The following is a 24,115-nucleotide window of genomic DNA, read 5'->3' on the forward strand; positions in this document are numbered from 1 at the left end:
GTATATGCGCTTTTCTCTTCATCAGCTCAATGTTGAGTACTGGTTTTTGATATTTATTACTGGAAACAGAATCGGTCATTGCTATACACCTGCGACAGCACACATCCTTCTTCTTACGACAGTAAGGAGCATGCTTTAGGTTTCCAGGCGTTTCTGCTTTCCCAAGGCAGGACCATGGCTCCCTGGCTCCTTCCTGCAGTGTTCCCAGCCCCTAGCTCAGAGCCTGACACATAACGCGTGACTCCAACAAATATGCACCACATGAGAGCATGGATGAAAGCAGTATCACGTCTGATGCTCATGGCATTATCCCCATTAGACAGATGGGGAAAGGAAGGATCAGACAGGTTAATTAAGGAATATTCGACAAGGTCATGGGGATGATAAAGTGGCAGTGCTGAGACTGAGATCCTCCCCTTGGGCTGGAGAGCCATGATCTTTTCAATCCCTGTAGGCTGCTTCTACCTGGGAATCATTAAAGCTGGGCAGGGTTTTAGAGCTGACCTACCAAGTCACGGGACTTGCAGAAGATTGTATTAGGAATACTTCATATACTGTCTCTAGCAGTTTTATGATGTTGAGACTCACAAAACTGCCATGAACCTCCTCAGCACAAAAGCACCAGGAAGGCCAATTGAGAAACTTGCCACAAACTTTTAATGTGTGTCTGTAGAGGATTAGGGCGCCCGTAAACATTCTGGGTCCTCCCCCCCAGGGAGTTTTGGCAGGATCCGATTTCCCACAACTGTTCAGAAGTTCCATGAAGTTAGGAACATTTCTGTGCTGCTTAGGCAAGTGTGTTATCTACAGGCTCGAATTTCTAAGGTCCAAGGAAAGGAAATGGTGATGGAAACTTTCTCTGGGGGCTTTGTCTGGTAGAAAGCAAGCTCACTCATCCCAAACAAACCATTTCGAAGAGAGCAACAATTTTGTTGACTGCATTTAAAGATAGAACACGCAGTTCCCAGATGCAATTGCCGTTTTCCAAAGGACAGTTTTATTCTTTTCAGAAATGCCTTGGTGATTTTTTTGTTGTTGTTGTTTTGTTTTGTTTTGCTTAGAAGCACTGCTTAGTGTGCCTCTTTCCTCTTTAGTCAACACGAAAAAGAAAGAAAAGAACAAGAAGCAATGGAATGATCCTCTGATGGCCTCAAGGCAGTGGATTGAGGAAGTCTCTTAAATACAAACAGGTACTCTAGGGTGACACTGGCAAAGACTTCTCCAATCAGGCTGAAATGCTCTTCAAACACTGACCCCGTCAGTCTGACTCAGATTAAGTGTTTTCTTTTTTTTTTCTTTTTTCTAGAAGATGTTTATTTTCCATAGTGTCTTTAAGAAATCCCTCTGAAAGTACTGAAATCTCAGTAATAAGATGTTAATATCTTACATTAAGAATTGGATTACATTTACTTACAGTGGCCAATCTTGGGTTCTATTACATTCAGCATATGAATTTTTTTTCTTTTGATGACCACTGTTCTTAAAATTACCTATTAATTAAAATTACCTATTCCATGCTTTCTAAATCTGAGCTATCAGCCCTTAGTGTGTGTGTGTGTGTATACACACACTATATATATGTGTGTGTGTGTGTATTTTTAGAGGAAAATGTGTGTGTGTGTGTGTGTGTGTGTATTTTTTTAGAGAGGAAATTCGTAGGAATTTAGCACCAGGACCAGCAACTGAATCAGTATTTTTGGACATTTGTATACTGTTTGGGCTGTGGAGGGGAGGAAAAATAATTTTCCCTCTACCCTTCGGAGTTCTTAGCTGAGATCCCTGTGATAAAAGGCAGATTAACAAGAGTAGAACAAATACCTGATTAACAGGTATACCTCAGGTATGCATGAGAGGTGCCCAGGGATGATGAGGAACCCTCTGAGATGGTCTAGAATTCAGGCTTCAATATCATTCTAAGAGAGAAAGGGAAGGGGAGGCAGGTCTCTTGGGGGAGAAGTGGTTTTTGGGAAAGATAAACGGGCCGTTGGAGAACAGATGGGAGGTGTGATAGTTTGTGACAAAGTGACTTCTAGGCCACTCTCCTGTGACAAGAATAAGTCTTTGCTGGTTGATGATGCGTCGAGGAGGGGGATTTATGACAATTGGTTCCTTTTGGAGGATCTGTATTAAGGCAGATAAAGGAGTTCAGAGAGAGCCTCTCCCTGCATTTGCTGCTTCTCGAGTGCTTTCAGTTCAAAATAATCAGTATGCCATAGTGGCATATTTTGGGGTGGTGTATTACGCCACTCATCGCCTACTTTGCATCTTTCATATATTCCTTGTAGGTTGGACATAAATGCTTCAAATATGGGTAATTGCTTAGGAAGTGTGATTTTCCCAGTTTAATTAATCAGTTCACAACTAACTTTGTGATGATGTTTATCGATGTAAAATTTATATTCTAAAGGATCTTCACTTTGGGAAAATTAAGATGGGTTTAAATTTGAGGTTTGTTTATTTTGGGCATCTTACTAGATTAGGAACTTTATTAATAGCTATTCTCTATCATTCATGGCTGTCTCCTCAGAACTTCATTGATGACTGACCATATTAAACACTCAGTAAAGTTTTGTCAAATAACTGAATGAAAGGCAATTAAACCATACACATCACATGTCCATCCCGGGGTCAGCACACTAAAGTCAAATCTGGTCCATGGCCTGTTCTTATATGCCCTGCAAGCCAAGAATGCTTTTTTTTACATTTTTAAAGGCTTATAAAAATAATGATGGAACATATGTGGCAGAGACTATATGACCCACAAAGCCTAAAATATTTACTATCTGTCCCTTTACAGAAAAATGCTTGCAGACCCATCTCTACTCTTAAGTATAGATCTTCTCTTTTTTTTGTTTTTTTTTCTTTTTTGGCATATTCTTTAGTCAGAATTCAGACGAATTTGTAGAGCAAGGCTATCCAGGAAGGTAGACCCTGGAAACTGCCTATTCAAAGTCATTCTCCCTCACTCCTGTTAACAGAACTCTTATTTTGTTTGGCTTATGTTGTACCTACCTCTAGGGATGAAATGTGGTAGGTCAAAGCCTGTCTCAGCCATTCCATCTCGCTTTACTAGTGATTTGTCTGGGTAAATATGTGACTGAGTCCCAGAAGATGAAACTGAAGGGGGGAACGTCCAGAGAGACATCTGGGGGAGATTTTCCTCCTCCTTTAAAAGAAAACATATAGGAAGGAATATACATGTCTGCTCCCACTTTGTTCCTTGGGAACCTGGTTATGTGTAGATGTGTTTTGGATCTTTGACAGTCATCTTCTGACCATGAAGGAAAAACCAAACAACTGATAGTTCTGCTGACCTAAAATTTGATCACTGATGGGTTGCTGGACTCACCTCCAAACCACGTACCTCCAGGCTTCCCACGTGGTGACGCTTCACAGCTTTATGGTTTAGCCTTTGTTAACTGTGTGCTCTGATACTTGCTGCCAAATATCCTAACTGATTCCTTCAGGTTTTCAGTCTAATAATGAACTAGATTAAATTATTAAGTTTGTTTGGAATGAGGAGCTTTTTCAAATGATTTGGAGTCACAAATGAAATTTCAATATTATCCAGACAAGGACTGCTGATACCCAGTATTGCATAATCTTGGAAGTAACCACTTGGTCTTAGGTTTGTATGAGAAAGGTAGCCACTTGGAGAGCAGAGTGGATTTCACCATGGAGAATTAATTTAATTTTCCCATCTGATTAAGAAGCAACGGTGTGGGGCACCTGAGTGGCTCAGTCGGTGAAGCATCTGCCTTCGCCTCAGGGTCCTGGGACCAAGACCTGCATCGGACCCTTTGCTCAGTGGGGAGCCTGCGCCTCCCTCTCCCTCTGCCTGCTTCTCCCCCTGCATGTGTTCTGTCTCTCAAATAAATAAATAAAATCTTCTTTTTAAAAAAAGGAAGTAACTGTGTGTAAAGAAGCGTGTGTGTTTATGTGTTTATGTGCTCGTTCTGTGTGAACATAGGATGCACGCACCAACTCTATCAGCTGTTGGTCAGAGTACAACAGACTAGGAATTCAGAGGGGAAAAGCCACTGACCTCTCACTAAAGATGTTACAAATCCACGCTCCAGATTTAATGTTCTTGAATTTCATTAAGAACCCGCAAGTTCTCCCCTAACGCTTGTTTCAGAATGGATAAAAATGCAGCATTACCGTGATATTATCTTACCCTATTTCTTTATTTTGACATCCCAACTTGGTAACTGTATTTCGCACCCACATAGGAAACTTTGCAGGGCTCACAAGCACAGAATAACACTTTTCAGACTTCTAGTGACTCTACATTAGCTTTGTTAACTATGGCAATCCTGCTACAAACTAACATTCATTTAGTTTGCATGTTTTTTCAAACTTTTCAAGTAACTCATCATTGAGATGATATTTTTCTCAGTTTTGTGCATATCTTATCCTTCTATGTATATATCTCTATGTATCTATGAATAACACTTTGGATGGACATTCCATATGCCCACCCATCTCTGACTTGAATTACCTCCTAGTATTAATTGGAGAACCTATAAAATTTCATGCATTCTTCTATTTCTGTCCATTGTTGCAAAATTCTAACTACCTGGTAGGGGTCCAGAGTTCCTGAATTTGTAAAGAGACAGCTCCCTGGTCCCCACTAAGCTGCTTTCATAAAACAAATTAAGAATGGAACACTTATTTATCTAAAGGAAGAAAGGGGTACATTTCCCATAATGAAATCCTAACATGTACCTAGTACTTTATGGTATAAAGTGCATTCATATTTCTTACATTATCCTCATAAAAACTCCATAAAGTCACAAAGTACTGCTTTTTGTGTCCATTTCATATTTTTAAAACAGAGGCTCATAAAATTTAAAAGATTTGCTCAAGTCACTGTCCTGCAAAGAAACACATTCTGACTCTCCACGCGGAACTCCTAATTCTACTGTCTCCCAGAAGTGGGCCATTTGAACCATTTTTTGTTTGTTTGTTTGTTCAGTTTTGGTATCACCACCAGCTTTTTGAATGACTTTTGGAAGTAATTAATTTTGAAATAGAAATTTTGTCAAAGTTTGCCAATTAATTAGGCTGGCTGACACCTGACATTTCCACTGAACTCGGTGAGCCTATTTAAAAATATGTCCATCAATTTCTTTTTTTATAAACCTACAGAAAAAGTAGTTCACCACATATTAGAAATGCACAGAAATAGTCTGGAAATGTTTGAATACTGTGCATAAAATCAGTGTAGTACATACAACTACAAATTCTATTGGTATAATATGTCAAATGCCAACATCAGTTGAAGATTATAACAGAAAGTCTAAACATGAAGTTCCCCAGTGAATTTATGTTGCTATCTTCGTTGGCTTATATTTTCACCATATGTCAGAATTCTGTTTACCTGACCCCAGGCTTTACTGGTGGTCCACATATGTGCAGTGTTCATTCCATTTTAATTAACCTCAAGACTCTAGTTTACGTGGCAAAGCTGGGCTCCCTAATTATTTTCACGAAACTAGTGATCTGCCCAGAAATGAAGGGAGAGAGAAGATATAAAGTGTTAGAGATGTTGCTAAATCTCATAGACCGGCATGGGGACTAGGAAATATAACAAATTACTGGGTTTTTTTTTAAAAGACTTGTCCATATTATTTAATTTTTGTTGCAGGTGTTACAGTTAACTCTAGAAATGACTCAGGGGCTAATTCTTTTTGTACACTGGTCTCTAAATATATATGCTTTAGAGTGCATTAAAAAATATGCCCTAAGGTAATATTTTTCATCTTCATAATATATGTGAAAAATTCTTTTTATTTTTTATCCTTTGAGGATAGCTAAGACCGGGAACTGAATTCACTATTACTCACATGCTGGCCTTGGCAGAGAAAGGCCAGGATTATCTTAGAATTGCGGCTTCATTATTGAGATAAAATGGAGGAGACTTTACTGCTCTTTATGTAATTAAATGCAATCATTATTATGAAAAATTTTCTGCACAGCTGTTAGGTTGAAACAAAATTTGCATTATCAGTAATCCCTTTATATCTTTGACATGATTCATAGCTTCTCACATATTCCCTGGTCTGAAAATGAAATAGAATTTGAAACCTTCCATAGGTAAACATTGTGTATTTGTCTTAATATCGATCCTATAGCTTGTTTTTTAATTCAGTGAACATTCAAATGGTTAAATTGTCAAATCTGGACAATATATCCTTCCAGGGACTCACAGATGAATGGTCAAGATATCAGGCAGGCCATAAAATAGTTCGGTTTAGTCTCAAACTTTAAGGTAAGAGTCTCCAAAGAGGGTGTTGATTAGGCCACCCTGACGTCATAAGGTGTATGTTAGAGCAGAGGTTATGTCGTGCTCCAAAATAGGGACCTGACTACATCCATGGTTAGAGATCTGGTGATTGACATATTACCTGATCTACTTGACCAAATCTGACAAAAATTCTCCAATATGTTTACTAGTATTACAAACATATTTAATTTCCTGTGATTGTCTAAATCTCCAATGATTCTCAATGCAGGCAGGGAAGATAGAGGTACACTGCACTGGGGACCTTGCAACCCCATGTATCAATACAAGCTCAGGAATGGGTCCATGCTCAGACCTGAGAGGTCTGTGAATGTCCTTTTCCAATCCCATGGGAAGTGGCCCTATACCTTTTGGGGAAAGACTGAGCAATCCCAAAGTCCTTCTTTCAGGGAATCTTACTCTTTATCTGAGGGACTCTTGGTCTTGAGAAGTGATGTATGTCAAAGAGTTGGATGGAGTGGCCTTCTACTGGCTTGATGATGTCACAATCAGGCTTTTGCTGGCAACACCAGAGTGTGTGTGTTTGCTCAGATCAAGTTGGACTGTAGTAGTCGACCAGGAGATACCATGGTTAATTAACAACTACTAAAAATACCTATGGGGCAGATTGTTCTAATGACCTTTCTGTTCCCACTGCCTGTTTTGTAATCATGAGCACTTTGTTTCCAGCAGTCTTTCCCACTGTGGGACCCAACCATCCACACTGAAACCAGAGAGCCTACTTCCATGGCAGGATTCTCTACCTTCTCTGGCTTCCTACTAGAAACAGCCATTATACCATCTTGCAAGGTACTGGGAATACCTTTGATAAAAATGCATATTTAAAGATGTTTCATTTAGAAATTATTTCCAACTTCCAAAAAAGGTGCAAAAATAAGCATATACAACAATATTTCCTTCCTTGGGTATCTTTGTTGTTAACAGTTTCCCCCCTTTGCTTTATCATTTGGATTTGCTTTCTCTTAAATATTTGGGAGTACCTTGCATACCCCTTGGTCCTTTACCACTAAATAACTTATTTCCTAAGAAGAAAGATATACTCTCATGTCACAACTGGACAGTTCCTCTCTTTGGTAAATCTAACAGTAATTCAATACTTTAGTTTCATCCTTATTCCAGTTTTGTCACACCGACCCAGTAACACTCTTTATTCAATTTGTCTGTCCTCAGTATAAATACTCTAGGATCTGGTATTGCACTCAGTGGTCGTGTCCTTTTAGACTCATTTAATTTGGAACATTTCTAAGGCTTTTCTTTGCGTTTTATTACATTAGCATTTAAGCAAAATTCAACCCTCCCCCACCATTTAAAAAAAATGAACACAATATTCCTCTTTTTGAGTACATTTGATGTTTCCTCATAATTAGATTTAGGTTATTTATTCCCAGCCAGAGTATGACACAGAGGATATTGTGGCTGAGATGTCCCTCTCAGGGTATCAAATAAAGAGGCACACAATGTCTGTCTACATCTTTTTCACCCAGGTCAAGGTGTTACCTCATTTCTCCATTGAATTACTACTCTTTGCCTTGCAATTAAGAAATGATCGGTCGAAGGATAATTAAAGATGATACTAATACTTTGCTCCTTATCAGAATCTATTCCTCTAGTTTTAGCATCAATTGATGATTTTGCCTGTACCAATATTTGTAAGTACAATTGCAAAATGTTATTTTTTCCAACTGCAGCATTCCCCTTGCGTTGACCAGTCCATATGTGTCATTCTTCTATAGCAAAGAGCCCCTGTCTTCTTATTTCTTTATTTATATATTTTGTACATAAAAGTATGTATGTTGTAAGTATATGTATTTTGTGTGAGTCCATACTAAAATAGGGAATATTTTAGAAGTGTAATATGCATGTACTTATATATGTTATATTAATACTTATTTATATTTATGTATTTTGGTATAGGCTCATAGTTTTCCACATTTATTTATTTATTTATTTATTTATTTATTTATTTATTTATTTATTTTAGAGAGAGAGAGAGAGAGAGAGGGAGCACACACAAGTGGGGCAGAGGGAGAGGGAGACAGAGAATCTTACACAGGTTCCACACTCAGTGTGGAGCCCCTTGTAGGCTCAATCTCAAGACCCTGAGATCATGACCTGAGCTGAACTCAAGAGTCAGACACTTAGCAGGCTGTGCCACCCAGGTGCCCCATAGCTTCCCATCTTTTCCCCCAGTGGTTTATAACATATTTCTGTCTTTAATTATTTTGTTTACCAATTTGTATTTTAAATGGTTAGATAAAGGGAGGATCTTCTAAGCCTCCTCAGGAGAAGTTCTTATAGATAGAGTGATTTAGGGGCACAGCAAATAAATCCATTCCATTCTTGTCTTTCTAAGTTTTCAAATTCTTTCTTGCATAATGCAAGAATGATTTTAGGTACCTCACCTTATTCAGTACAGTCCACCTACTGAGTCCAGGTCCAGGAAACTAAGCAAGCCAGCATTTCAAGCCAAACTGGAAAGCTTGAGTTGGCATTAGAGTGCATCTCTGGAAGGTATGCCTGTATTGATATACTTGGCCCAATCTATAGTTATATTTCTCTTTCCCTTGTTTAGGTCTCTTAGAACCCATCCTCATACATATTCCTTAGCTTTCTGATACTACATATTAGCCAAATCCTGGATCTATTTTGATATGTAATGTAATGCCTTCCATGTTAGCTTCTGTGTTTTTCTCCCTGGGACAAGCTGAGAGCCAACTCTTGTCATATGGGTAGTGTCTATGAGGGGCAGCAGGGGCAGGGTTGGGGGAAGGGTATCGTCATCCTTTCAAAGGGGAAGGTATCACAGGGTCTCCAAGCAACTCCAGTTTGTGTCATCAGAGGGGAGGAAGAACTGTTTCTGCTGCCAAAGAGATTTTCTCTGGTCTTTAGGGATACAGAGTAGTCGGGTTCATCTGAATTCACTAAAATGTCTTCAGTCAGAATTTTACTCTTAATAAACGCTCAGGCTTTGACTTAAGAGGCACGATGAAGCTTTGCATTCAATTTATGTTTGATTTAGAAAATTAAAGGAACTGACTCTGTCTGATTTCTGGCTTGACATGTCAGTGTCGTGGCTGCAAGAGATCATGATAGATGTTCCTTAATTTTCTAACCATGTCTCGAGCTGAGAATTTAAAACCCAGAGGTCTTTTCTTTTTTTCTGTTCTTTACACTCTCCAGTGTCATGAGAAATAGCTAGAGGTCTGTATTCTTGCTTTCCTCCACCATCAGCCATCACAGAGATCACTTGGTGTGCCCACACCCTCCCTTCGTAGGCGCTTGATTGCAAGAGGCTAACTGTGATCATAGAAGTCACTGTGCTATGGGCAGGCAGTTTCTAGTTCCTCGTGGTTTGGGGAACTATCCCTGTTTCATTCCCAGATAGGTCTCGCTACTTCTAGTACTAGACTCTGTGTCACTGGGGACTCAGTATAAAAACAGGATTTAGTCTAATTTTTTTAGAAGTGGAAAAGATGAAACACAGAGAATCACAGGCTTACGTTAAGGAAAACTGGAAGGTTAGTGTCTAGACGAACCACCGCAAATGAGGTCTATGATCAGGAACAGATCCATAGGGTGCGATCATGAAGACAGGAATCAGAGGTCCAGTATCAAGGGGTGAATATCACTGCTGCCTCTCATACGACTCCCTATCCAAACAAAACAAACAAGAAGGACAATTAACAAGGCAGAAAATCTTCAAATTTCCATGACCTCATTAGCCAGGAAAACATCAAAAGGAACAAGAAAATGGTTTCAGCGTTATCACTTACTAAATCTCACTCGAGAGCATTTTTTTTTTAAATAATTCATTTATTTATTCATGAGAGACACAGAGACAGACAGAGACACAGGCAGAAGGAGAAGCAGGCTCCTCTCCCTGCAGGGATCCTGATGTGGAACTCGATCCTAGGACCCTGGGATCATGACCTGAGCCAAAGGCAGATGCTCAACCACTGAGCCACCCAGAGGTCCCTCACTCAAGAGCATTTAATCCGAGGAACCTATTCTGCATCCAGAACGTGAGCTGCAGTGGGTAAATGCTGCTTTCAGCTTTTCCAAATCTCAATAAGAATTGGGGTGAAATCTACTTGGAACGAGGCGACGCGATGTTCAGCGTGGCTCACCAGTGAGAGCTGCCACACTTAGACTCAGGTGCAATCAAACCCATTTATCTATTTTTAATGAGAGTTGTAAGCAGTAAATACTTGACTCAAATCTCACACTGCGTACTTCTGAATCATACAAAACTCATAACATGGATGATTCGAACTTCCTTAGACTGAAGTCTATGACACTTATCTCCCCCTTTTGTTTAATATTCTTAAATCATGAAAATAAATGGCACCTAGCTGACAACTGAAGTGATTTTGATATTTAGTCTTATACTTAATGGTGATGCATTTTTCTTTTCTAATAAAGCCTTGATGTAGTCAAGTCAATTACACAGTAATTGCATATGACTCATTAACATATTTGCAGCTTGGGCATCGCAAAAACAGCTGATTTTTTAACAAAATGGCAAGTCAGATCCAGTCCACCCCAGAGGATGGGAGAGTCTTACCTTCTCACCGAGGTGATTGGGCCAAACTGCGTGTGCTGACCCCATGTCACAGTCTCAGCTGCTAACTAAAGGAATGGCTAATTAACTGTATTTGTTGATAAAATTGTAAGCATACCTTTTACATTGTTGTTGTTGTTGTTAACCGGGACTGTATTTTTTTAACGGAGGTAGAAAATCATAGGGAAAAAAAAATGAAGACTGTAACTGTAGGCTAATTGGCTTTGAAGCTTTGGGGGATTCATTTTATTGTGGAAGATTCCACTGAAAGGCAAATGCTCATCCACAGCATGAAAAGTATCGACCACGGAAACCACAGGAGGAAGCTCAACTGGCTTGCAACGCAATCAGATTCAGAGGTGCATTTACATAAACCAACTTTCACTGTCTTTGTTTTATTTATACTTGTTTATCTCTTCTAGGCAAGGACTTACTCATGACTTGAAAAAAGAACTCAGGGGTGCCTGGGTGGCTCAGTGGTGGAGCAGCTGCCTTCAGCCCAGGGCATGATCCCGGGGTCCTGGGATCGAGTCCCACGTCAGGCTCCTCATGGGGAGCCTGCTTCTCCCTCCGCCTGTGTCTCTGCCTCTCTCTCTGTGTCTCTCATGAATAAATAAATAAAATCTTAAAAAAAATACTCAGTGAGAGGGGGAAAAAGAGACAAAGAGAAGAGGAAAGAACTTTTTTAAAAGTATCTTTCCTTTTATTTGAGCGCTTGTTTGAGGGTTTCCATTTTGTGGTACATTATTTTGCTGTATTTTGCCTTTTAATTTATGCTTGCAAACTTATATTAGTTAATATATTAACCTTTGTAATTCTGGACAAAGTGTATTTATCCTCCAAGCTTTGATACGAGAAGAATCCTCTCCATCAGGGAATAAAGAAAATAAGGTAATAAGGTGACATGTTAGAGTCAAGTTTTCAATTATCACCTGGCCTTTCGTGTAGGAGAAGCTGACACTTGAGAACATCTTTCCGAGGCAAAATCCTCTCTGGGGCAGTCAGCCGTGTTGGGGCTGTGAGTACCATTGGTGTCATGGGGACCCAGACATCTTCTCTTCTGATCAAGTAAATCTAGAAGATTCCCTCCATTCTCCACGTTTCTCTGGGTGATGCAGATGAATCTCTGGAAGGGATAACCTTAAGAGATACATAGCACAAAACTTTAGACATTAATTCACATGGTACTTTTCTAATTGAAAATACGTAGTTGTGGTGATGTCACCACAATCAGACTATGACCCAACTATAGAGACACAGAATAGGACACACGCAAAACTATCACTGTAGCAAAGCAGAAGAGGGATCTGACTTTCACTGCACTGGACTGTGCATCTACAGAGCACATAACTATGCATTGTGCTTCTCCTGTGATCGAGCTACAGGATCAAGAGAATGAAACATGATATTTGACTCTCGAAATCAGCAGTGAAAAGCAATGCTTCTGATAAGTGAGTGCAAAGACTCTGTGGGGTTGCATATTTGAAAGGAGGACAAGTCTCCAGAGGATACACTCCCACAAGGCTTTACTAGACAGAAAGGGTGTGGAAGAGCAGGAGAAAGAAATCCACAGGCAATCACGGATCATAATGAAGTTCACACATCTCCAGGCCCAGTCCATCAATGTCCTTCCTCAGCCACAGAAGATGAACCTCATCTGTGGATACAAAGCACCTAGATACATACGAGGTATCTTGGTGTCCAGGGAGTCCAAGCTCCAGTTTACCAGAGGACGTTGAAAGCCCCGCATCATACCAGCAAGGTAGGTTGGATAATCGGGTCAGCCAGATGCAACTATCAACCTGAGCCTGCTTTGCAAACCCTACGAACACACATAACCAAGCCCCCAGCACTACTAATTTTGAATGTTTACTTTGTTGTCTTGATTTGAAATATGTCTGTGTTTCTGGATTCCTGACTTTTATCCTCATCTGACTTTTATTCTCAAAATCCTTTATTCCCCTGACCCTTTTCTCCTCTTGGCTCTTGTCCTAGTGTAATGATTTGGAAGAGAAAATAAGAAGATTACAGACATAAAACTACATCTTTTCTGTCTGCAAGCTTTTTGTTTTTTTTTTTTTTTAATCAACACGTTTGGTGATACATTGTTTAAGCTGATAGATGAGAATTTGGGGATAAAGAATATAAAATGACTTATTTGAGATGGAGGCAAGAGCGTAATTGCTTTATATGATATTTAGATGTAGGCCATTCATTGTAAATCTATCAATCATACGTGGAGAAGAGCTTTTGGTCACATGGCATTCATGGTGGCAAGTTTCTATCTGCATTACTGATATTTCCATTCCCCTTTTCTTTTCTTTTCTTTTCTTTTCTCTTCTTTTCTTTTCTTTTCTTCTTTTCTTTTCTTTCTTTCTTTCTTTCTTTCTTTCTTTCTTTCTTTCTTTCTTTTTTTTTTTTTTTTAGAAAACCTAAGAGATCTTATTGGTAATATTAGAGCTTTTAACTTTGAATATAGCTAGTCTGCACCACCATGTGCCACAGAGAACATGCGTGATTACATGCCATTGTAATGTCACTGAGGTCACCTGGGTTGGAACAAGATTTCCTTGTCACTGCAATGGCCCTCAACACTCCCTGCAGCATGGATGGCTGATTCTCATTTACTTGTCTGTCTTACAAAAGCTGATTTGACTGTGCCTGTTGACCCAGGGTATTTCTCAAAGTTGCCAGAAAGAACATAATTGGCATTTTCAGCTTGCTTAATGTCCTGACGAAGTTCAGTATCTCCCAAGTGTTTTCTACAGAAACCAACTCTTGGAATAAAGACTTTCTTGGTTCACAAGGAGGCATATGACAAGAACAAGAACAAAATTAAAATTAGTTGAGTACTCGCCATGCATCAAGCTCTCAATTATACAAATTACATCATTTAATCTTTAACAATTTTACAGGACAATACCTATTATTATCACCATGTTACAGATGTGGAAACTAAAGCATAGAAAGGCCTCGTAATTTTCCCAGTTGCGCACAGTAGGGGACACGTGAGCTGGTGTTTAGACAGATATATCGATGAGAAGGTCCCAGAGTCCATGCAAGATGAAACAAAGCAAGAAAAACCTTAGCAGCAATAATTTTAAAAGTTCTTAAACCATGGTTCTTTATATATAGTTGTCCATGGAATGTGCCTTATGAGTAACACCCATTACTACGGAGTACACTTTGGGAAATGATTCATTTGAGTTAGGGAGGCTGTCTATGCTGTCCCTGCAGACCCCACATAGGTTCTGAGGTTGCAGTGTTGCTTAGGGAGCCTTGACCAAATGGGTCTGGAACTTTCCAGGGTAAAGTGGAAGGTTCAAGATAGCTCATCACATTTACTCTAGAAATCCATAAAGAATTCAGGATAAGCCCTCAGATTTCCCACTCTGACTGTGAGCACGTTCCATAAAGGCAGGAAGGTTTGTCCGTGTTTACCCCTGAGCATTAGCGTAATGCCTAGAACATGGCAGGTACCCAAAAGACGATGAATAAATGAATTCAATAGCTACCACAGATCCTAACTTTACTATGTACCAGATTTGTTCCAAACTCTGGAGTGTGGAGGAGATTGCCAAGTAGAATGGGAAGGGATATCAAACGTGTGTCACACGCATCCCCTGTCCCTGTTACTTCTCATCCTCATTGTTATTCCACAACATTCAGGAAAATTAAGGCCCATGTTCCACCCAACTAGAACAGTTCCTTAGGAGGGCAAGGAGAAGATTTTCGTTCACTAATTTAGATAGTGAATATTTGTTTAAAGATTGATTTATTTACTTGAGAGAGAGAGAATGTGCATGTGTGTGTGCGTGTAGGCACAAGTGGGAGGAGGGGCAGAGGGAGAGAGAGAGAATCTCAAGCAGACTCCCTGCTGAGCACAGAACCCCACACTGGGTTCCATCTCATGACCCTGAGATCATGACCCGAGTCAAAACCAAGAGATGGAGGCTTAACCGACTGAGCCACCCAGGCACCCAAACTGTGAGTATTTTTTGAGGGCTTATATACGGTAGCCATTGGATACACACTAACAAAGAAAATACCATGTAACACTTAATATGGTACTTACTATGAGCTTTTGATAAGTGATATATGCACACACATATCTTACTGAGTCTTCTACATGTTTACATATGAGAAAATGAAGGCAGCAAAGCCGGTAATTGGCACAGCTGTTGGGGAACACAAAAGGCATTGTGCTGTGTGCTCTTGGGAGCTGGGAGCAGGGCAGGGAAAAGGAGGGTAGGCCCTTCCAGTAGGAGGTGGGAGAGGGAGATGCCACAACCCGTTGGGTCTTGTAGCCTATGCGAACATTTGCTACCACTTTTATTGCACCAGGACGTCCATGGGTCCAGCAATGATGTGACGTGGTCCCATCCATGGTTTACACAAATCACAGTGCATTCTGCTTGTTACACTTTTACAGCAATAATCAGCCACGATGATCAATAGCACACTTTTTGACCGGATTATTTATTCCTTTGAACAGATGTTTTCTTCATTATTGCAGCTAGTTTTCACTTGTATCACAGATGCCATGTGGAAAACGCTTCTGAACGCAGAAACCTATTGACAGCTATCCTGGAATTAAGACATATTTTGACAAAAATAAATACAGTAGGCATAAAAAGCAAATTTACGAGCTCTTTACATGTTATTATATGTAAATAAAGGAGAAGATCGTGTGGCAGAGATACTGTTCACGGCTTCACTGTATCATTGATAAAAGTCCTCTTTAGTAATTTTTCCAAAGCCATCCAATGCTCCTCGGGGGTTATGCTCAGGCTAAATGCTAAATGACATTAGCATACTTAGATATTTAGACAATGTCTGCTATAAGGAGTCAGGATATGGAGATAGACAAAATGTAAGCTATTATTATTATTGATGCAGAATTAAAAGGGTTCAGGTCTACTATCTCAGCCATATTTTAAATATAATGACTTAGGGCCTCCTGGGCGGCCCAGCGGTTGAGCACCTGCCTTGGGCTCAGGTCGTGACCCCAGGGGCCTGGGATCGAGTCCTTCACCGAGCTCCCTGCATGCAGGGAGCCTGCTTCTCCCTCTGCCTGTGTCTCTGCCTCTCTCTCTTTCTCTCTCTGTGTGTCTCTCGAGAATAAAAAAAATAATAAAAAAGACGTTAAATATAATGAATGAAAAGGCAAAAATGCCAGCATTTCGGTGGCATTCATTACAAAGAATACACCTGACCTGCAGGAGAAGAACCGCTAAGCAGGGTGGCCGCGATGATGCATGCTCTGGGCAAAGCCCCGCCGCCGCGAAAGAGCACACAGCTGCCTTGGGGTTGCTCAGCTTGGGGTTGCTCAGCGCTGGCGTCTCATTCACATAAACAAGTTGCCTTTTTCAGGAGTAAAAACCAGGGCCTGCAACGCCCGGTAGAGCAGGCGCCGCGGCTCCTCCCGGCGGAGCATCCCGGCCGGGCTCGCGGTCCGGCAGCGCCCCCTGGAGGCCGGCGCTCAGATAGCAGCCCCTCCGGCCGCAGGAGCCAGAGGTCCCCCGGGTCATCATCCTGGGGATGAGCTGCAAAGACTATTGGGGCGACCGGCTAGACAGCAAGAGCAATGGCACGAGGCAGACTCCCTTAACGATTCCCGCAGCTTCCAAGCGCTGAGAATGCTCCCATCGGTAAAGGAGGGTGGCACCTGGGAATTCCCTCCCCCTAAGTCAGGGAAATCCTTCAAAGATTGGAATGTCTTCCCTATGGGGCCATGCAAAGATATTTAGATGGTGGGAAAAAAAAACAAAGCAAACCAAACATGCATGCCAGCTTTTAAAAGGCAGTATTAAAAAATAGATAAAATAAATAAAAAATAAATAAAAGGCGGTATTATTGCCTCTGCCACCTGCCAGATTTGAGGATGCAAATGACAAGCACCCCACGAGCACAGCCTAGGATATGTGCTAGTGATCCTATTTGTTATGGCGAAAGGCTGTCCTGTTTGTTGGTTCATTTACCATTGATACATTTTTGATGGAGCCAAATTATCCCTGGACTCTGATCAAATTACACAGGACATTGTTCATTCATATTTTAAGGTGACCCCAAAATACATAATAGTCCAAAGATAAGTGGGAAATATTATCAGCTGGCTACCTGTTCTTTTTAACTGTGCACAGATGCAATTATTCTTTTAAATGGAGTTGGGGTGGGAGGGGGATTCCCTGGGTGGCTCCGTGGTTTGGCGCCTGCCTTTGGCTCAGGGCATGATCCTGGAGTCTTGGGATCGAGTCCTGGGATCGAGTCCCACATCAGGCTCTCTGCATGGAGCCTGCTTCTTCCTCTGCCTGTGTCTCTGCTTCTGTCTCTGTGTGTGTGTCTCTCTGTATCTGAATGAATAGATAAAATCTTTAAAAAAAATAAATAAATGGAGTTGGGTAAGAGATGCCTCCTCAAGTGCTGGAAATTCTGCAAGGGTAAATTAAGAGTGGTGGGAACAAGTGCATGAGAGGCATTAAATGCAATTAATATTTTCAGGCCATGGCAAGGGGGTGTAGAGGCATACTGAGCTCTTCCTTGTCTCAGGATTTCTGCAGGTTTTTGGTTCCCTGCCATTCACTGTGTCTGGGCAGCTTGTTTAGTGCACCTTGACAGCAACAAGTCTCCTGGTGTTAGCTTAAAATCTTTTGTTGAAAGTGTGAGTTAATACTAGGGCTTTTTTTTTTTAAGATTTATTTTTTTGTATTTATTTGTGAAAGAGAGAGAGCACACAGGGGGAGAGGGAGAAGCAGGATCCCTGCTGAGCAGTGAGCCCAACACGGGACTCGATCCTAGGACCCTGGGTCATGACCTAAGCCGAAGGCAGACTCTTAACCGACTGAGCCACCCGGGTGTCCCAAAACTAGTTTTAATAACAGATCCACGCAAAAGCTGTTAAAATAAAATAATATCAGGAACAAGTTTGTCTTCTTCACTTACCAACCACAGCAGAAATCAAATTCACAGCTTCACAAGTATTTTCACTCAAGTAGCTATGTAACTGCACATAATATCATAACGATTTAATAGCTCTAAAGACCAATATTTTGTGAACCGCATACGTCCACACCAGGCATGAGGCACTATGTTAATAAAACAGATATGGACTTTCCCCGTCGTGGAGCCTGGAGGATAATTTGTAGTCATAGATTTGGTTAATCTGTCACTGGTGTTTGAATAAAAAAGAGTTTAGGGTGCTTAAAAAGGATTGGTTTGGAGTAGAAAGTTAGATGCCCATGGTTTGTTTCAGGCAATGGCAGAGTAAGGGAGCCCATGGTAATAACTAAGATGGAGCCATACGGGGGTAAGGGCGGGGATGGTGCGATCGTCGCGCACCAGGCACGAGTTGAACGCCCGCATGGATTATCCAACTGGATCCTCACACGGTCTGCTGAGGTTTTCATGTGAAGACATGCACATCTAAGGATACTCAACAGGTTTAAAATTGAGGGGCTTGCCCAGGTCACACAACTTGTAAGTGTGGATTTTGATGTTTCTCACTCAAACTCAAGAAAAACTAGCAAATGGGAGATTTTTTTTTAAAAAGAGTTAAAATAATGAGGGCCTTGATAGACACAAATAGATATTATTAAAAGCACAGAGATGCCAGTGAAAGGCATTGTCATGGGACTCAAGGATTGCGACCCCCATTACTCTCTGTGTGCTTTGTTTTACTGCTATTACAAACCAACTTCTCCTGCTAATGCTCATTCCAGAAAGATGCCTCCAGAATGTTAAAATGAGTAGACATGAACCTGAAAGGTTGAACTGTCAGGAAGCAATCTCCTGGTTTTCAAAAACAACAACAACAACAACAAAAAAAAAAAAACCCCAAACCTCTTCCACTGTTTGTTCACAAATCATTCAGTCAAGAGCAAGGCATCAGAAATTCCTAGCAGGAGGCAAACCGGAGGTCAGAGATGACAAGGGTCCCCCCCCCGCCCCCCGCCCTCACGTCCACGCTCCTGCTTCCTATGCTTTCAGTTGCCTGCGGCCAACCACGGTCCAGAAGCAGATGATCCTCCTGACTTTGGGTCAGAAGGTCAAAAGGAACCTAATGCCAAGTCACAAGGCCTCCGTCATTCACCTCACTGCATCTCATCACATAGGCATTTTATCATCTCACGTCAGGACAGGAAGGGTGAGTATCATATAAGATATTTGGAGAGAGAGAGAGAGACCACATTCACTGAGCTTTTATCATACTATATTGTCATAATTGTTCTATTCTAATTATTAATTATTGCTGTTAACCTCTTGCTGTGCCTCATTTATAAGAGCTTTGTCACAAGTATGCACGTCTAGGAGAAAACATAGTGTGTACAGGTTTGGGTGGGTCCCGTCTGCCATTTTGGGCATCCACTGGGGGTCTTGGCACAGATCCTCGGTGGATAAGGGAGGGCCGCTGTACGCAGCCAGTGGGCACTCAGCTAAAAGAAGCTTAGAGAAGGAAAACAAAACACAACACAACAAAACAAAAAGCCTTTGCCTCCTTTCCCTCATAATAAAATGCCGACACAGCCTTAATTATAGTGTTATAAACAGTGCTGTTGGACCACTGCTTCGCCATATGGGACTGAGGACCATAAATAGGTTATGTATTGGTTCTTAGGAAAAAAAAAAATTAGAATATAATCTTTGCGAAAATCATATTTTTATGAGCCTGCTGAAGAGTAGCTGAATGTTGAATCAAATCACGAATTCTCAAGACCATCATAATCAGAGTAGGCAAAGTATATATTTGCTCAGGGAAACATCTGTTAAGGAATTTCTCCTGAGTCTCATCAGTAGTTGGCAAGCTTTACGGCTTTAACTATGTTTTCATTATTGGCCTGTCTGCAGAATAGTTTACACGGGTTGTCCTTCTATCATTAATTCACTGGTAGAGAAATAACCTTTCTCATGGCCTGCCATGGTTGATAATGCTCACGCCAACATTTAAATCTTAAAAAATCACTCACTGATTTGTATTTTACTCAATTGTAGTCTCAAATTTTATGTCCAGGCAAAGAGGTTTGAAAAGGATATAAATAGTAAGTTATGAAATGAGCGTGAATCAACCATGGTGTTTCCATTTACAGCTCAGCTACTTCCGGACTGTTGCAGAAACTGTATCTTTACTTTATAACGCTTTGTTCACGGCGATCCGGCCAGCATTTCTAACACGACACGGTGAAATTACTGAAATTGGCTAAATTGTATACATAGAAAAATCTTTTTTTAGTCCAAATGGAGACACTTTCCAGCAACATATATTTTCTTCGAATTGTCAAATCAGCTACAAGAGAGGAAAAAAAAAAAAAACCAACAGAGGAAAACCAGCAAACCGCCTTCTTTGACACATTTATCTCATAGATGTGTATCACTGGTGGCCCAAATTGCAGAAACAACGGACTCCTGAGGATATATTTGACATTAAATACATCTATGACCAGGATCATCTTATTTTCTTTCTAGATTTCCATTTGGGGTTTCCCATGTGTAATATAGTCAGTAAAGCACTATCTCAATATACCCACACATTTTCCGCCTTTTACAGTTGATTTGCAGGTAAATTAATTTTGGAAATTGTGATAAGAATACTTAACATGATTTGTCCTCTCAACAAATTTCGATGTATACAATACAGTCTGGTTAACTGTCGGCACCGTGTTGTATATCAGATCTCTAGAACTTATCTATCTTGTACAGACGAAATGTTATAGTTGTCGAACAACTCCACGTTTCCCCTCACCCTCAGGCTGCTAGCAACTGGCATTCTCGCCTCTGTTTCTATGAATCTGAGTATTTTAGTTATCTCTTCTAAGTTGAATTGTGCAGTATTTATCTTTTTGTAACTGGCTTCTTCCATGTAGCTTCCTGTCCTCTAGGTTCATCTATACTCTTGCATCTTGCAGGATTTCCTTCTTTAAGACTAAATGATACTCCACTGTGCGTATATATCACATTTTATTTATCCATTCATCTGTCAAGGGCCATTCAGGTTATTTCCCTATTTTGGCTATTGTGAATAACACTCCAACGGACACGGCGGTGCAGATCTCTTTGAGAAGCTCACTTCAATTTGACGATGTGGAGAAATTGGAACCTTGCACCATATTGGCGGGAATGTAAAATAGCGCAGCTGCTTTGGAAAACAGTATGGAAGTTTCCCAAAGTATTAAAAATAGAACTACTATTTTTACTGTATGACCCAGCAATTCTCCCTCTTGGTATACATGCAAGTGAATTATTTTTGCAATGGTTCTTGCTAATACCATATTGCAATACCATTGAATATTGCTAATATGGGATATGATTGCAGCTCTAACATTTTTCTCTGGTCAAAATATTGATATAACTTGGTCAAAAGATAAGCATGAGCAAGAACGAAAGTAGTGTTTCTCTTGTGTGCAATATCAACCTGCGGTTGTTGATGCTATTATTAAGTTTCAGTAATTGTTTAGGTCATCAATCTCTGGCAAGAACCTTTCAGGGTGCTTGATGGTAGTGCACGCATCAAGCTGTGCTACATTAAAAAATGATGAATCTCTGTCCAGGTAAAGCTCTGCCCTTTGGCTATCATAATGTATCACCATTTTGTTTACAAATAGGTATTTGCTATGCTAAGTAGCAAAAGGGTACATGAGATTTTAGAAACAAATGAGATGTTGGCACCAGCTAATATAGGAACTTATGTAGTTGAAAGTGCGACGGAAAGTCTAGAGAAAATGATCATGGTTACCTGTGAAATAAATGGTAAATTAAGATCATTGTGATGGGCTATTTAAATGACCAAAGATTATTTATTTAAAATCATGCTTTTCACAGAATAACTCAATTTTAACTTTCAATTTCTACTCTTAATTTTTTTTAAGATTTTATTTATTTATTTGAGAGAGAGAGAGAGCACAGAGAAAGAGGGAGAGGGAGAAGCAGACCCCACGCTGAGCAGGGAGCCCAACACAAAGCTTGACCCCAGGACCCTGAGACCATGACCTGAACCCAAGGCAGACACTTAACCGACTGCACCACCCAGGTGCCTCTCAACAGCTACTCTTAAAAAATGAAGTCTCTGTGTCTTACCGAAATACAACTAAACTACATCATCATACATACTTTTGGTAACTTGTAAAATTCAGAGGGCTCTCTTTCTAATCCTTTCTGATAGGTTCATTAAGCTGTTAGCCACATTGTGGTCTTGTTATTTTAATTTTGGACAGGAGACTTTTATTTTTAATAGGAAACTTTTTTTCCTAAACATACAACGGAAATGACTTTATCTCCTCTCTGCTGATTGGTTCATAAGGCAGCTAGCTGTATGTCACACCTAGGGATCCTTCCTTATTAATCCAAGGTGGCATTTTAAGCTTATTTTGAAGGAAATTTGTGCAGCACTTGCTACAATTCCTTTTATCTTTTTCTTTCAATTCCTTTTATCTTATTTTATTTTATTTTTTGTCTTACATATTTTTTCCTGCATCTATTTTTTCTATTACAGCTATATTAGTTCTGGCTCAATTATCATTTTTTTTGTTTAAGGAACATGGTACAACCTCTATTTTTATTAGCAAATCTTTTGAGATATATAGAAGAGTATGGAAACAAGAAAACCATCATCTAAGAAAATACCATGTAGCTTTATCAAGTCTTTAAGAATTTAATAGATTCAGATTTTTCAAAAAAACAAATGATTAAGGGAAGAGCTATAGCGTTTTGGCTACTTTTTACAGGCAGCCTTTTCCCTCCATTCCTATCCTGCCCATTAGAATGTTTGTGAATTTCGTGTACACACTTAAACTATTACTGCATAAGGATTTATGGATACGGACCATGTGATGTTTTGTATATTTTCAGTTTATACAAATAGTCTAAGACTGTGAATATCATTATTTAGCTTGCCTTTATTTTTCAGTATTCTATTTTTTTTAATTTCACCATGTTAATACATATATCCCTGGTTCATTCATTTTTAAGGACTACATGTTATTCTTCTGATGAAGTAGATCACATTTTATGTAATGAGCAATTAAGCCTGGGTCCAATTTTTTTTATAAACATGAATGTCCCACAATATTTCCACTTGCCACACATGCTAGGGTTTCTCTAGAAGAATATATACCTAACCATTCAATTATTGTGCATATCTACAACTTGACTAGGATACCATCACGTTACCCTCCTGGATGTTTGTATTACTACACTTTGGGCAGTGCATAAAAGTTCCCCATTTTCCCACAAGTTTATCAATGGTTAATATCAAATATTTTTAACCTGTCATTCTGATGAACATGAAGTAATATTTTACTATGGTTTTGTTTTCCATTCCCTTACTTAAAAATGAGCTAGAGTATCTTTTCATATATTTGTTGGACATTAGTCTATCACTAGATTACATATTCACATCCTTTTCTCACTTTTTTGGTTGTTTGACTATTTTCTGATTAATTAGTAGAAGCTCCATACATATTCTTACAACTAATCATTGTCAGTTACATGAATTGCAAACACTCTTTCCCAATGGATAACTGATCTTTCTCATTTGTGTATAGTCTCTATTGTTGAAGGGTTAAAGATTTAATGTATTCAAATTCATCAGTTTTCCCTTTTATCTTTTGAGCTTTTGAATCATTTAAATTTTTTTTTTCATCTTATTTTTTTTTAGAGAGAGAGAACCATGTGGGGGAGAGAGGCAGAAGGAGAATCTTAAGCAGGTGCCATGTCCAGCGCAGAGCCTGTCAAGGGGCTCAATCTCCCAACCCTGAGATCACCACCTAAGTTGAAATCAATAATCTGATGCTTAACCAACTGAGCCATGCAAGCACCCTATGCTTTTGGATTTTTTTTTTTAAGATTTTATTTATTTATTCATCAGAGACACAAAAAGAGAGAGAGGCAGGGACACAAGCAGAGGGAGAAGCAGGCTCCATGCAGAAGCCCGACGTGGGACTCCATCCTGGGTCTCCAGGATCAGGCCCTGGGCTAAAGGCAGGTGCTAAACCACTGAGCCACCCTGACCGCACCCTATGCTTTTGAATCATGTTTAAGAAATCTTTTCCTACCTTGTTGCCATAAAGATATTCTATTATGTTTTCTTTCAAAAGCTTTTCAGATTAGGTCTTTCATCATTTAGAATGGATTATAAGGTATATCTCCTATTTTAATTATGTATGACAAAAACTGTTTTCACAGTAAATTTTATTGGAGAGACATGCTTCTCTTATTTTTAATACACCTTCTGAAGCCCTCCATCAAGTTTCTAAACA

General features: G+C 39.9%; 1 protein-coding gene and 1 long non-coding RNA gene across 17 annotated transcripts in view; both read right to left on the reverse strand.

Moving 5' to 3' along the window:
• The window catches only part of NEIL3 (nei like DNA glycosylase 3), an 84,489-nt gene extending 77,700 nt beyond the window's left edge, over nt 1-6,789 (reverse strand). For 7 of the 16 annotated variants that reach the window (XM_038560492.1, XM_038560478.1, XM_038560487.1 and 4 more), the window contains exon 1: nt 6,707-6,789. The gene's annotated coding sequence lies outside the window, so the exon portion shown is untranslated. Of the gene's footprint in view, nt 1-3,012; nt 3,167-6,654 lie in introns of all 16 variants that reach the window. The other 9 variants (XM_038560494.1, XM_038560479.1, XM_038560490.1 and 6 more) reach the window with 2 other exon arrangements.
• Nucleotides 6,790-15,321: 8,532 nt separating this feature from the next.
• Nucleotides 15,322-16,297, reverse strand: LOC119869585. Its single transcript, XR_005371674.1, has 2 exons — nt 16,085-16,297; nt 15,322-15,455 (listed from the first exon to the last, which is right to left on the reverse strand). It is a non-coding gene; the product is annotated as an uncharacterized LOC119869585 (long non-coding RNA).
• Between the last annotated feature and the right edge of the window lie 7,818 nt (nt 16,298-24,115).

This window comes from Canis lupus, chromosome 16 (assembly GCF_011100685.1).
Source record: "Canis lupus familiaris isolate Mischka breed German Shepherd chromosome 16, alternate assembly UU_Cfam_GSD_1.0, whole genome shotgun sequence".
Taxonomy (NCBI): Eukaryota; Metazoa; Chordata; class Mammalia; order Carnivora; family Canidae; genus Canis; species Canis lupus.